Source organism: Capra hircus, chromosome 11 (genome assembly GCF_001704415.2).
Source record: "Capra hircus breed San Clemente chromosome 11, ASM170441v1, whole genome shotgun sequence".
Classification (NCBI taxonomy): Eukaryota; Metazoa; Chordata; class Mammalia; order Artiodactyla; family Bovidae; genus Capra; species Capra hircus.
Window position 1 is genome coordinate 87,219,149 of NC_030818.1, and position 16,044 is coordinate 87,235,192.

Below are 16,044 nucleotides of genomic sequence, written 5' to 3' on the forward strand. Positions count from 1 at the left end.
CAGTAACCCCTTGCACAGCTGGTAAAAATACTAACACCATGGAAATGATTCAGATAATGCTTGAAACGAGAGCTTGTCTTCTCATTCAAAAGAAGATTTTTTTTTTTAAGAAGTAATAAGGGGTTAATTTAAAATCACTTTTGGTCACAGGAATGACAGCTCTGATCCCTGTCAATTCTCCTCCTAATAGGAAGGTGGATGAGGCCGGTTGTCTTTCTTGACGTCATCTTTAAAAGTTTCAAGGGGCACAGGTGCTCTTTGCAGCTTTTTGAGAGCCTGCTGCAAACTCTTTGGGGATTCTGCCTGCATTTGTGTCTCTACCATCTCCTAGGATAACCTGTAAAACCTATTTTCCAACATCCTGGAGTTTATGAACTCAGTGAGTCACACGGCTGAAGTGGCACTGAAGGCTGTTACAGAGACTCAGGTTAATCCTGTACACAAGCATGAACATGCTCAGGGCCCCCCACCCGCCTCCCCGTATCTGTGAGTCTGGATTTTAACCTCCTCATGCCTGGAAAATCCCATGGATGGAGGAGCCTGGTAGGCTGCAGTCCATGGGGTCGCAAAGAGTCGGACACAACTGAGCGACTTCACTTTCACTTTTCACTATCATGCATTGGAGAAGGCAATGGCAACCTACTCCAGCGTTCTTGCCTTGAGAATCCCAGGGACGGAGAAGCCTGGTTGGCTGCCGTCTATGGGGTCGCACAGAGTTGGACACGACTGAAGCGACTTAGCAGCAGCAGCATGCCCGGTCCACAGCTGTTTGAGTTCCCAGTCAGTGCTGTCGTTTTAGAATTTATTTCTGATGCATAAGCACCACATGGTGGGTATTACTGGAACTACAGTTTTTAAAACAGCCTGGCATATTTGAAGGCCCCAGACCCTTATTCTGGATTATGGCCACAGGCCTCCTACACTGGTGCACTGTTAGTGAGTGAGTGCAAGTCGCTCAGTCGTGTCCGACTCTGCGACCCCATGGGCCATACAGTCCATGGAATTCTCCAGGCCAGAATACTGCAGTGGGTAGCCTTTCCCTTCAGGGGATCTTCCCGACCTAGGAATTGAACTGGGGTATCCCATATTGGAGGCAGATTCTTGACCAACTGAGCTATTAGGGAAGCCCCAAACTACATGGTAAATACTCAGTAGCCTAGGTCCATTTTCTCCATTTGGCACTTTTTTTAATAAAAACTTTTCATTTTGTGTTGGGGTCTAGCTGATTAACAATGTTGCGACAATTTCAGGTGAAGAACGAAGGGACTCAGCCACAGGTATACACGTATCCACTCTCCCTCAAGCCCCTTCCCATCCAGTCTGCCACAGAACATGGAGCAGAGTTCCAAGAGCTGTTGGCATCTTTCTTAATACTTGGCACAGTTTCTGATCTAGTACTGCCTTACCTTGCCTATCATTTTTTCTTTCCGTTTACCTAATTTTCAGCATATGAGCAAATTGCTCTAATTTTTTAAATACATACATCTAGATACACAGGCAAAGTAGCACATGTGAATTTCAGATCTACAGAAACTCAAGGCTTTGATTTTATACCTTTTCATATACGTTTTCTTAAAAAACATTTCATGTACAATCTACAAGTCCAACTTAAAAAGTGAGTCTATGGAATAGATGAAAGAAGGACAAACAGAATCGCAGACAGAAAGACAACAGTTCATGCAATTACAGAACGCATACAGTAACTGAACGGTCACATTTTCTATTTTACAACTTGGTAGAAAATCTAAGCTCTTCTCTTACCACTCTAGGCCGCAAGGCTCAATTCCTAACTCAAAAACAGCTGCCTGGGAAAACTACACTTTACCCTCTACAATTCCAGGAAGTCTTTGCCCCAAAGTGATATTCCCTTTACAAGAGGATTTCACGGTAATCCAACCTAAAACCTAACCTCCCCTGGCTTCCCAGCATCAAGTTTCTATTCAGAGCAGAAGTAAGCAGGCGCCAAATCCCAGGGTCAGTATAAACACGGAGCCTTCAGAGAGACACCGCTCTCCCTGCCGTCCACGACCCCTTGTGATCACTTTCTTGTATACGTTCTTCAATCTTTCAACACCAACTCTTTCCAAACCTGGCAGTTTTCTACATGGGATCAGAGAGAGTGGACAGCATCCCTAATTCAGCATTAAAAAATGCCACCTTGTCTCTGCAGACAAGCAGACATACCAGTAAAAGGTGAACAGCATGTGCAGTGTTTGGTCCAGGAACACGAAGTTCAGAGTCAGTGGGCTAAAGGCCCACAGGAGAAAGACGAGGGCGGCACGGGAACACGCCGGACAGTCCCAGGGACAGCCAGCCCTGAGGGGGACACGCTGGCCCTGAGGGGGACATGCATGCCGTGTCTAAGCCTCAACCAAAGGCTGACAAGGGGGCAAGATGCAGTACAGACGTCCTAGCAAGCAGTGATGTGGTCAGCAGGAAAGGCTTTGGTCTGAAAATCGAAGCATCCAGTTTTGGTCCCAGCCCTGTCACTAACTGTGCTGTGACATGGGCCAGGGTCCACTGGCCAAGCACAGGGTTGTTGAGACCACCCCTAGCTGACTTTTAACTGCAGAGCCAGGTTGGAATTTATACTGAAAGATGATGAACCCTACATTCCTACCCTGTAAGTCTAGTAACAATTTTGTGTAATATGTTAATCAACTTTTACATATCACACTCTTAAAAGAGTACCATGTAAGGTTGCCACTTGAAGCAATCATACTAACTACTTGTATAAAATTAAGAATCTTGTGCAACAGTGGTTCTCAAAGTGTGGCCAGAACATCAGCCTGCCTGGAAGTGTGAGCACTGGACACCCTGACTTGCCTGGAAGTCCAGGCCGTCAGCCTGTACCGGCCGCCCCTGCTGTTCCTGCTCCCAGCGGCCCGGGGTGGGTTTTGGGCTTGAGGACAGTTTCAGGTCCTCTCTGGTCATTCTCGTGGTTGGCCAAGAGAAAACCACTGCTGTCAAGTAAGTAACTGTTTATGAGCTTACACACTTTGAGCCATAAAAGAGCTCCTTTGGCTCCAAAACTCTGAAGTTAGTAAAACAAGTTCCAATGTATGATTTCCTTTCTTTAAGAAGTTCAGATGTGCTTACATGTGTTTATATTTATCCCATCAGGCATATTTATATTAAAAAAATTTTTTACAGAGATACAGTCCTATCAAATAATAATGTTCTTTTAATCAATGGAAAGATAAAGATTAAAGCATCTGCTCAACCTTACTATTCAACAAGGTCATGCAAATCCTCAAGAATTCCTAGCTTAGAAGATAAACAGACCAGAGAAGGGGGTCTGTCAGACTGTACTTAAGTTTATTCCTCGTGTGACATTTGGTTTTCACAGGAGCTGATGAGTGGGGATGAGCTGTGTGTCTGGATGGGGGTGTCAGGCTGACTGCTGGTGTCGTCCCCAAGGAGGACAGAGGCCAGCCTTTCTGTTCCTGGGGCTGGGACACAGCACATGCTCAGCACGTAGGTTTTTAACAAGAGAAAGAAAATGTAGAGAGAGGAGTGAATAAACACAACCGAGATACACGAGGGAGTTCTCAAGCATTCATCTAAACCAGGAGTGGGCTAACTTTTTCCGCTGTGTCTGATAAAGAGTTTTCACCTTCATGGGCCAAATGCAACCACCCAGCTCTGCAGTGATGATGCTAAAGCCGCCGCCACAAACAACACGTGAGCAGAGAAGGGTGGTGGTGCCTTGAGAATAGGCCGCTGGATGGCCAGGGCCTGAGGGGCAGTCTCCAAGCCGCTGGGATGTAACTGATCTTCACATCACCACAACGTGGGAACAGTGAGGAAGTGTCAGGCCCTTTTTGTGACTCAGCATTTCCACTTTGCACACAAGTGGCCTTCTGAGAAGACAGGCGCTGGGGATGTCTCACCAGTGTGACCTCTCCCGTGGACCCCCGCCTCCCTATCAACATAGCCCAGGCTTGCCGAGGGGACTCTACCAAGTCATGAAGGAGAAGCGTGGTGTCCGGGAATCTTTATTTAGGAAGGTGACACACTTTTTGATAGAGAGACAGCAAACATACGACACAAGACAGAGCTCTGCCCTGGGTCCTGGGGCAGCAACAAGACGGGGGTGTTCTGATCCTCAGCCGCGTCAACCCCAGGGGCTGGTTCTACCTGGCGGCTTGGCCTTGACTTGACCTTGGACAACAGGCCAAGTTACCCACGTCTGGATAAGACAGAATGTTCAGACCATTCTCACTGTGTAGAGAAATACTTTCTATAATGAGATTACAGAAAAACTCCAATATCCGCTAAAGAAGGTGGGAAAGAGAAAGAAGAACTATTACGCATCCATCCTCCTCTATAAAACACAAGTATGTGTGCATGCACACAGACACACACAGATACACACACACTTTAAAGAGTCTTATATCTCAAATCTGAGAGTAGGCTGAATGATACACAACCTTCCTTCTTCAGAATGATGTAAAGATCTTTAAGAACTCAAATAATGACCCTTACTCTACTTTCGTATTTCTTTACCACTGATTTAGAGGAAAAGTTAGATTTTATTCAAATAATTGGAACATAAACTCAAAAGATGAGCAATCAATGTCCCCATCCAAAATCACTAGAGGAAAAAAAAAAAAAACCCTAACCCTCCCCCCCGCCACACACACACAAAACCCTGCTAAACAGGTGGAAGATGCTTGGCAAGATTCCTCTTTCAATGTCCAGCCCATTTTTCTAAGACAGTTCCTCATTACTAGCTGAGAATTCACGAACTTAGAACTTTCCAAAAAATCTAATTTTGTTTTCATGTACTTAAGACTTTTTCAAAAGATTTAATTTTATCCTCAAAACTCAGTTTGAAAATAAAAACAAAAGAATAAAGAATTGCATTATCAAAGAAGTAACTTGTATAGATTTTTTTTCATTCCAAATGTTGACAAGCACAGAACCAACAAGCAATCAGACCCTGAGCTAGTTTATGATAATTTTCCCAGGAAGCATTATGGCAGCCACATAATACAGCTCACCAGCCAGCTGCTGTGCCCACTGCTACCCCTCAGATGGGAAGAAAGAGAGGAGGAAGACAGAGGGAACCAGTGTGCTCAGAAGACAGTTACAGTGAGCAGCTCACATTCCTGCAGGTGGAGAGAACACGGCTGAGAACAGATTTTATAAACTCTCAACTTGCATGCTCTTCAGGGGCTTCATCATCTATACCACCAACCAAGACATAATTCCAGAAAACTTACTGACTCTCTAGTTTAAAGGGAATAGTCAGATGTGTGAGCTGAAACAAGTGAATTTCATTTGTAGGGAGAAGTTCTAGAAATATTGTTTATCTACCTAATTCACAGAAAGAAAGCACCAACAAAGTAATTAGAATTCATAAGGTGGAAGTTACAAAAGTTATAAGCAGTTTAGTCAAAAGCTGAGTGATGAGACTGATTAATTTAAATATATTAGGTTAATTTGCATAAACAAAAAGGCTTTTCTTATCAAAAATCTACCACAACAGTCATACTTACTCCCTATTATTCTTCACATACAAGGAAAGAAACTGAGAGCCAGATAATACAGCTTTAATTTTTTTCCCCACTGATTTTGGTGAAATTTTACACATTATCATAAGACAATGACACTGCTGCTACACTGGTGAAAATCATTTCCTCTGACTTTCATAGTATGGTTTTCTCAATGCGAGGAAAGAAAAATTTTAAAATGTGAACCTTTAGATTCACTGAGAACCTTCTGAACCACCCTTCTGACAGTTTGGATCAACTTTTCTTAATTAAACTTTTTTTTTTTAAGGAATAACCTTTTCATTTTAAGGGCTCTAATTTTTACATTATGATAAAGTATCAAAGCAACGCTCATAAGTGAGAGGTGAAAGTTGAGCCACGTGACGTCACCTCAGTGATGGGCACAACTGAAGAGCTTAGAGAAAGCCTGAAGGAACGGACCTGAGCTCTCAAGGGCTCCGTGTGCCAGCTCCACACTGTTTGGGTCCCACCTCCTTCACAGGACTTTTTATACACACTTTGGGGGGATCCTATTTTGGGGGCTCAGCTGGTAAAGAATCCGCCTGCAATACAGGAGATCTGGGTTCGACCCCTGGGTTGGGAAGATACCCTGGAGAAGGGAAAGGCTACCCACTCCAGTATTCTGGCCTGGAGAATTCCATGGACTGTATAGTCCATGGGGTCGAAAAGAGTCAGACACGACTGAGTGACTTTCACTCTCCCAATTTATGATAACCTTTATTTCATTCGATACTGACATCTCTCTTATGACTAAAGACCTAATAACAACTGAAAGGACTTCTCTGAGATGCATTTCCCTAGCTACCCCCAGAGAATCACAGCTCTATATTAGTATCTATCATGTGGTAGTTAAGTAGCATCCCTGTGGCCTTTTTCAGGCCAAGGGCCTCTGCACCCATCACTGAGGTCAGGGAAGGGAAGGGGCAAGAGCACCGAACACGCCACCTCTACCGAATCCCTGGTGACTCTGTCGCCCTGTGAGTGCTGCAAGCCAAGGGTCCCCTACTGCCCGACGATGTGAGATGGAGCTGATGTAATCATGATAGAGAGAACGTGTACAGTAAGTCTCATGTGCCTGAATCATCCCGAAACCGTCCTCCCCACCCTGTCCGTGGAAAACCTGTCTTCCGCAGAACCGGCCCCTGGTGCCAAAGAGGCCGGGGACCGCTGCTCTAAGCCCCTTGATGGCAGGGATTATGTGTGATCCATTAAAAAAAATTTTTTTCTCGGTGTTTAGTGTATTTTTTGCATTTCTCCTAACTGGTGCTGAACTAAAAACAGTTAATGAGAGACAGAAAAACCATAGGTAGATAAAAAAAATCCACTAGATAAAAAAATCCACCTCCAAATCTTAATTTAACAAGTTTCAAATCCTAACAAAACTTTAAATACACATAACAGTGCCCTGCCCCCAGAACAAACAAAAACAACCAAGAAAAAAAAAAAGCTAATATAAATTTATATAAATTAACCCACCTTTCTTCCAACCCCTAGGAGAGGACTGTCTAAACAATAAAATGGCCACAAATCAGGAAATGAAAAGAGAGAGCCTGCTTCCTTGACATTAGGCAACCACCAAACACCGGGATCACTACAGAACCTTAATCATCTATTCTTACTCAACGGCGCTCAATCGCTCACCTCTGTCTATGTGATAGACTAAACTCCTCATCAGTCAAAAGCTGCCTGTGAGGCACCCCACCTGTCCAGCCGTGATCCCCAACACCTACAGCATGTTTCTCAAATGTGAATAACACATGCATCCTTTTTGAGAGAGAAAAAAAAGTTCCTTGCCCCCTAAGAACATATCCAATCCTAGTCTGAGAAATATCTGCTCTATTCAAACAGTTGAATGCATAATGTTTGACCACACAGCACCCCCAGGAACTCACCTGGCCTGTGTCTGGCTCTAACTTAATACCTAAGCACAAACACTAGCGATGAAACCTCCTGGCAGCAGCTAGCCACCAGAGTATACCTGTGAATTTAAAAAGTCTTATCACTGAGTTGAAAATGCAAAGAAACTCCAACCCTGATCTCTTCGGTCCATAGACCCCAAGGATTTGAGACAGCTTGCTTACAGGGTAGGTCCTCACTCGGGCAGGACAGGGCCTTCAGGGTCTGGACTCACCTCCTAACCCCACCCCTCACTCACCTTGAGTGTCAGGTTCTGATTTGAGCTCTGCACTCACTCACATCACGGTCACAGGCTCATTCTGGGCTCTGAACACTTGGCTCATTCTTAACTGCTCTTTAGGACTCACGCAAGCGTCGCCTAAGGGAACCTTCTCTCATCTCCCTATTCTAAGGTAAGTTCTACTCTTTTCTGTCTGCTTCTATGACTCGCATACTAGAGCAGCAACCTTCTCCACTAAATTCTGAATTTCCGGAGAACTGGGCCATGTTCCACTCAGCTTTACATTCCCAAAGCACCCTGGCAGTGCCTGGCCAATAAGAACAAAAAACGTTCACTGAATGGATGACCCCCAGATTCCTAAAGTCCAGCCAAACAAAACTGCATGCTGCTGTATGTGAGTTTCATTTGCTGTATTCTGACAATGTACCTGACCCTTTGGCCCTCAAAACAACCTCTGAAACTGGCTCTCTTCTGCCCCCAGTGCACAGATGAGACTTTTTCGAGGTTAGGTATCTTGCTGCCCAAGTTTACAGGTTATTCACTTCACATCTTTTTTCCAAGCACATGTGAACACTGAGGTCATCTTTAGAATCCAGGACATCAAGCAGTTTTTCATACACACTGGATATAATTAACTGTAAAATGAACAACTGACTACATATACCCCTCAATCTGGAAAAAGATTATGGAATTTCGAGGCTCACTGATACACAGAGAGGAACAGATATGGTAAGTTCTAGGGCAGAGGTAAGGCCACAAAGTGAGCCATGAGGTGACTGTCTACTGTACTGATTTACTTTTACACTTTAAAGTATTATGTACAGTGACATCTTTCCTCTACAGCAACTGCAGGTACCTAACAGTGGGATGTGATAATTAGGCATGTTCTCCCTTCACATGGTAAACGTATGTGGGGAGCACATCAGAGCATGCCTGATCAGAATTCCATGTGGGTCACTGTGAATTAAGCGCACACTCAGACAGTTCGAGGGAGTTCTAACTGCCTGGTAAATACAAGCAAGGAAAGAGAAGTGATCTAATAGAAGAAGGAAAAGAAAAAAAGAAAAATGGGCTGATTTAACTGTGGAAGATGCTTCAGAAAGCTGATAACCAAAAAATGTTTTATATCCCAAGAATGCACTTCTCCTTGTTGCGCTCCCCAGAAACGTTTACCTAGCTCCCCACAGAAGCGTTTACATAGCTTCCTGTCATACGGACAGTGTGGTAACGTCTACGACTTTCTTACAAGATTCGAGCATCGTAGCAGCCAAGTCCTGGTGCTGTTTCCCATGCTCCAATACATCAGAGCACTTCTGCAGAATGAGCTGTTGCAGGTGCCTCTGAAATTCACAGGAGCTACTCTGGGGGCAGGAATAAGGGATAAGAAAGGTCCCATCAGACGGCCTTTGCAAAAACACTCTGCCGCCGCCATCTCTCAAAGCACAGTGCCCGGTGCCATCTCTTCCATAAAGTCTTCCCCTCCCTTAGCTGAAGGGACCCCCTTAACCTGGAAACCTTGGGAGCATTTTTTAAACCTCACTTATGACCTGTACATCACATAGAAAGTGTCCCCTCTTTTGAGGACAGGCTTTCTGCTTATACTGTTTTTCACTCCCTCAGAGTGATCCTAGAGAGAAAAGCACAATGAATACTGTGCTGAATGAACGGAACATACCGTGCACACAGTAGCAACAATTAACTACCTTGCAAAGCATTTCCTGGAAGGGTATTAGAAATGGGTTAAAGGGATCGATAATGACAGAAACAATTTGTCAAGGGAGAATGGTGCTTTCATCTTGGAAGTTAAGACTGTACACGACAAGGATTTTCGAAAAGCATCAGCCTGCACAGCTGAGAGCATGCCTGATCAGAATTCCATGTGGGTCACTGTGAATTAAGTGCACATTCAGACAATTCGAGGGAGTTCTAACTGCCTGGTAAATACAAGCAAGAAAAGAGAAGTGATCTAATAGAAGAAGGAAAAGAAAAAAAGAAAAATGGGCTGATTTAACTGTGGAAGATGCTTCAGAAAGCTGATAACCAAAAAATGTTTTATATTCCAAGAATGCACTTCTCCTTGTTGTGCTCCCCAGAAACGTTTACCTTGAACGTGAGCATCACCTGGCTCAGAATCTGGCTACTCAACACCTTAACTCAAGAGAGACACAGCGTCCAGTTGTGGCTCAGGCTCTGGAGAGTCAGGCAGTAAAAGATACATGGGACACAGATGACCAAGCCAGAGCCAGGACCTACGCCTCCTGCACAAATCTGTGCTCTTGAAATCACAACGACACAATGAACACAGAAAGCCTGAAGAAGTTCCTAGTGGAAAAACTGTGTTGCAGCAGAAAACAGGGGAAAGAGTGACCCTCAAGGGGCTGAGAGCAGAAGGCTCTTTTCTGATCAGGAGGCATGAAATCAAAGGTTCCAATATTCCAAATCAAACAGGGCTTCTACGCCCAATTTCCAGGTGATGTCCTGTAACTCACGAGACTTAGCTGATGCCTCGGCCCCAGTAGGCAGTGGCAGCCCTCGTGGGTATTGTCCCAGCTGCCTCTGGGAGTCATTACTGCTTTAACTCATTCTAGTATTAAACTCAACTTAGTCAAAGAGATCATATTCATAATCTCGTTCCTGGGATGTAACTGATCTGCTAAGTTGAAAGCAGGAATCCTAGAACAAGCTTTCATTTAACTCATTTCCACATCAGTCAAAAAAAAAAAAAAAATCACTTGAAAATATTTCTAAGTCGCTTTTCTTAGTTAGAAACCTCCTGACAAATTAAATTACAACGTGAGATCAACAGCATAGGTTTATTCTCACCCCAAATCTAATAGCACTACTTCAAGATAACAAAATCCCCAATTTTCCAATATGTGTATAGGGAAGTTACGCCAGCTGAAACCAATGGAGTAGGAAACGGTTTAAAGGAAGGAATCAAGGTCCAAGCCTAATCAGACAGGAGCATCTACTGAGTACTCTACAGCAGACACCCAATCTTCAACATTCCCTCCCCCACAGCTGTGGGGGGAGGACCCAAACCAACCAACTCTGATTATATCAGTTCTGCAGGAGCCTAGTCGCTCCCCTGCTTACTCCCGATGCGCAGGCCTAATTAATTAATTACACCCCAGAAGGTATCAGAGGCTGAGTCAGGACGGAGACGCAGAGTCCAGCTCCACCACTGACTCATCGGCTAATCCCAGGAAAGTCACACCTCCCCACTATTCTGATGACATGCTGGGAGTAAAAAGTCCCACTATAGAATTAACATCGGCATGAAACAAGAGCCTTCAAACATGCGACCAGCATGTGCGTGCGTTCTTTCTTAGACGATCAGACGGCCATCAGGAGAGGAGAGAAAGAACAGGAAGGCTGGGTGGCGAGGGGAGGGGTGTGGAGAGAGCAAAGCACCGACTTGCAATCTTCTGCCAGCAACGTGGGGCGTCTCCCCAAAGACAACACAAGGGTCTAGTCATCGCCCCAACTGCGGCCACAGCGCTGCCTTCCCACGCCACCCACACGTCAGCTTTGGTCTCTGCAACAGATTGCAGAGAGCCGGGAGAAGTCCCAAAGACAAAGAAAGAGAAGGGGAGAGAGAAAAGCTTCCTGGAGGCACCGGTGGGCCGTCTTCCCTCTGTCACGTCCTACAGGCAGGGCCTGGTGAACTTAAGGACACTTGGCAGATACAGAGGCTTGGCACCTGTTGTCCCAAATAAACAGAATGATTGTTTGAAATGCGAATATCTGGATGCAGGTGCGAAGCAAGCTAAACACAGACCACATGCCAGCATCTCTAGTACAGAGTATAGGACCGGGAGCAGACGGTCACAAGGGCAGGCTTGGGCAGCAAGCTGACTTCCAGTCAAAATTTCAAATTAGACGCTGGAACTTTTTTAAAAAAAGCTAAAGAAAAAAGTGCTTAAGTGGGTAATTAATATAGAGTCCACTTATTTTTACTACTAGATTTGGAGTCTCACAGGAGCCTTGTTAAAACAAAAAAAATGAAAACCTTAACTCCCAAGTCCTACACTGTCCCCAAATCTCTATTCCAGGTAAATTCAGTTATGACTAATAATGTCCGGGTAGAGTCAACCCTCTCTGGCTGAGATGACAGACTCAGAAAACCACTCGAGATGGAATTTCCAGGAAGGACCCAGGAGCAGGCGGGTTAAGGTGACAAAGCGTCAGAGAAGAAAGCTTGAGAGACAGCTCATTGCTTTGTGACCGCGGCAGGGCGGAGGGAGAGGGAAACTCTGACCCGCCCCACTCCAGAAAGACTGAAAAACAAGTTTAAGTGACAGCACTTTTTCATAGAGGCTGACACAGTGCCTCAAACCCGTTTCACAAGATGCAGGTTTCACTACCAAACTGAGGCTTTCTTCAGCTGCCAAGTGCCTCCCTCGTCCAACCAAAACCATCACGGCCTGGCCCTCACCCGCAGACGTGTGCGGCAATGAACGCGCGCTTTTGGCACCTGCAGGTTCGGGAGGCCCACCGGGAATCGGCGCACTCGGTCTCACCACGGGGCCGACCTCCTGCCCAGACACTAGGGTAACATGTGAAACGCTTCCAGCCCAAGCCCAACAACCCTCGCTCTAAAAAGAGAAATCTCCCTCATAGTCAGACCCAGGGCAGTCTCTTGAGAGTCAGCTTTCCAACTATAAAGTCAAGAATTCATCCCATATCATCTAATGAAAGGCATTCCCCACACATTTCCATTCCAGAAAAATTTCTCATCACTTTCAGTTCTGATCAAACCACAGCTCAAAGACTATTCATTCCCTGTAGAGGAGAGTGACTTTCTGGCACCAACATTTTTTATCTTTCACTTTAATAAACACGTACTTTCCAACTGCATGGCGTAGAAAGAGGGTCAGCTCAGAAGCCCCCGGGCTCCCTTGAGTTCCTCTAGGGTCTAAGGACAGGACGCTTGGAGAGTCCAGCCCGCATCTGGCTGGACTCCGAAAGTCTCATACCTCCATTTTAAAAGTAACAATGCCTCCTGGCTTCCTCCAGTATTTAGGCCAGGGAAGATATACTTTTGTTTGAAATTCCCTGCCTACACTTAATTGCAATCGCAAGTAAGATGTCTGACTCACCTCTCCCGCCTCCCTCCCATTCACACTGGAAATTTAAAGTTGAGAAACAAACCAAACCTGCCCCATGCTTAACGCAACCAGGGTGGCAACACCTTCTTTTACTGGAGCGCTTGCTGGGTGCTTCACCAGGATGGAATCCCTCTAAACGCAAGCAGTAGGCTCACTCCAAACAAACTAAAGACTACTCTCATGATGAATTCCAAATATTATGCTTAGATGAAACAACAAACTGTTATTATACTCATAAACCTGCATCCCACAAGCACACACAGAAAGCCTTAAGTTCAAGTCACCAGCACAGGTCCACCCCTGTCATCCTGTGGCAGGAGTGCCATAGCCCTCTGCTGAGACAGGGAACAAAGGGAAAGACCGCCGCGCTCCAGCCCAACCCAGGCTCTCGGTGCTCCTGGTGGGCTCTGTGTTCTACTCCAATCCTCTTTACTTTGTAACACAAGCCTCTCGGTGACACAAAACACATTCGGCGCAGAAGGACAACCCGGCAGAACGCCTTGGCGTTTCTCCTGAGAGCTGGCACGTTAGAATTCAAAGCACACAGCGCTCTCTCCCCCATGAGGGAGAGGATGCTCTGATCTGGTCCTGTCTCTTCTCTGCGGGGCCCCGGCCCTGCCCCGAAGGTGAACCAGGCAAGGGAACTGAACCAGGAAGAGACGAATGGCGTGTTGAAACGGGCTCTGACCACCCCCTCCCAGAGATGAGATCTTGCCAGGAGGAGAAGAAGGCGCAGCTCCATCCACCGCAAGAGCCCTCCTCCCACCCGACCTCGAGCGCCTCCTCCTGCGGGTCCGATGAAGACATCAGGAAGCACGGCCCACAGGACGGACTTTTATGAGTCTTCAGGTGGTTTTAAGCCACGAAGGCAAAATCCAGGAAAGAAACCAAGACTCCACACCTACTCCTCCTCTGATGGTGCTCACTTTAGCAGGAGCTGAGCACGTATCTGACAGCAAACTCTTCACTGTTAGTGTTTAGAAGACGAAACTGTGTGATTGGCAGCTGCACCCAACCCACCTGGCAGTAAGAATTTAGAAGTCACCTCTGGAAAAAAACATGTGAGATAGTCCACCTCCCTGGCATTTCATCACATCTTTAAAAGGTATGCTCCATACCCAGGAGCTCAGAGCACGTACAGACGATCAAAGCAACGCTGGACTCTGCTTGCAGCGGCCCCTGCTTTCCTTCCCACCTCCTACACTGTCCAGTTAACTATAACCAAGTATGTCCTGTCCCACTAGCACAACCCCTTCCTGCAAGCGGGGCTCCGCTGGATGCCAGGCTCCCTCAGAACTGGCTGTCCTGGGTCACTTGATTTCATATGGGGGATTTTTGGTTTATAATTTCCACTCCTCTGGAGCCAGACACCACTCATCCAACAATCAGTATAAACTGTTCCCTTGCAGCAAAAGTGCTCTACTTACCAAGGCAATCTGTATTAGTGAATCCATAATGCCTCTCTATTAATAATTAGGGCTGACTTTTAGATGTCTCCCCCTGGCAGGATCACTTCCTGTCCATTTCAAGGTGGAGATGCCTGCCTCCTTGGGTGATCTCACCTGGATGACAAGCAGCAAATGTCTTCCCACCTGGAGGACTGAGCACCCAATTCCTGGGTACTGGGCAGGCGGCACTACCCACTAGGTGCCAACACAGGGAAAGCCCCTCAGCATGGTGCCAGGCCTAAACCTGACGTTCAGACAAGTTAATCCTCTCCCCATAACTTTTTTTTCCCTCTGTTTATTTTAGATCTTCAGGCTTTGAGAGGCCCTTACTCCGTATCACTATCCAAATCTCAATGCTCTTGTAAACTCTTAGATCTGTAGTCCAAGCAAAAAATTAAACCTTGTTCCAGGACGTGAAGGCTATCCAGAACGACTCACTTGACTGGAAACACGGAAACTGGTGCAGAACAGATAACCCCAGCCAATAAGTTATCTGTGTCTCCAAAGTTCATTGGTGAAGTTTCATTTCCTTAGAAACACGATGCTATATTTAGGATCTCAGGCCACAAAAGCCCATTTAACCCGCGATACACCTGAACTACACCAGTGTTTTCAGCGAGGACAGAGCACTGGGCCAGGGCACAGCAGGTGGCTGGATATTTGGAGGATGAAGTTACGAATTCTTGCAACTGGGGGCAAGGGGCACAGCTGGCTTTGGAAGAAATCTTTACAGAGCCCAAGTCTGTGTTTATCTTCCTCCCACCTTCCTTTATGTCGCCCCCGACCCCCGCAGCAATCTCCTAATCCTCCAGGGACCAGTGCCCTCCTACCTGACGAATTCTAAACTCCACCCGAGCACCCTGTTTTAATGTTTTGCAGGGAACCTCTTCTCCCTACCAGAATCACCTCAAGCGTATGATCTCAGTCATAAATCAGGAAGGAAGAAATCTGATGAAGTCATTTCTCAATGAAGTGTGAATGCCAGACGAACTTTAATTTGTCTGGGTACTCCTGACTCTTGAGAAGATGCATGGCTACCCAAACAGACCTAATTTTGTGTGGAGTACAGAAAAATGAACGAACTGGGTCTAGACACGGGAGAGACCAGGGCTGCCATGGGGGCTTGTTTCTAAGACATTTCTGCTTTTCCAAGCAACTTCCTTTTCCCCTGATGCTTTGAAGTCTAATAAACTTTTTTCTAAATATAAGTTTCATAATTTCTTTGCATTTCCATGATAACAGCAAGTACATGCTTACGCTGGTAAGCGGAGCGTAGACAGGAACAGGAGAAGATGAGTCTAACTTAGATAGGGCTTTCCCCAAAGTAGAACCTAAGCCAAGGTGCTCAAGATTAAACCAGATAAGTCCTAAAAACAATCACCCCTGAAGAACAGTGGAATCTACAGAGAAGATGCTCGTGTTGACCCTGGGCTAGAACTCTGGTCTTAACTTCTCCTGGTGTGGCAAAAAGGGTATATGTTAGGTATCTTTTTTTTTTTTTTTTTTTTTTAAGTTGGGGGAGAAAGGAATGCCACATGTCTCTAAGAAACCCTATGTTTGTGGGGGAGAATGAACTGGAATTAAGAATCAACAAACACATCCTAAATCAAGACAAGAAAGTGGGATGATTTCAGAAACTGAAGTTCAAAAAAAGCCACCTGTACAGGATTCTGCGTGTCCATCTGTTCACACTAGTTACCCTGGGGCATCCATTACTTTAAGTGTAAAGACAGAAAACATCAACTTGGCCAGGGGAAGCAAAACATCTACAGACTTCATTCCAACAAACGCTTGAAACTGATGCCTGATACTGCTTCAAAAGGCAGCAG

At 45.7% G+C, this 16,044-nt stretch overlaps 1 protein-coding gene across 4 annotated transcripts in view; it reads right to left on the reverse strand.

The window, feature by feature from the left end:
• The window catches only part of GRHL1 (grainyhead like transcription factor 1), a 64,868-nt gene that overhangs the window by 32,033 nt on the left and 16,791 nt on the right, over positions 1–16,044 (reverse strand). The window lies entirely within an intron of this gene.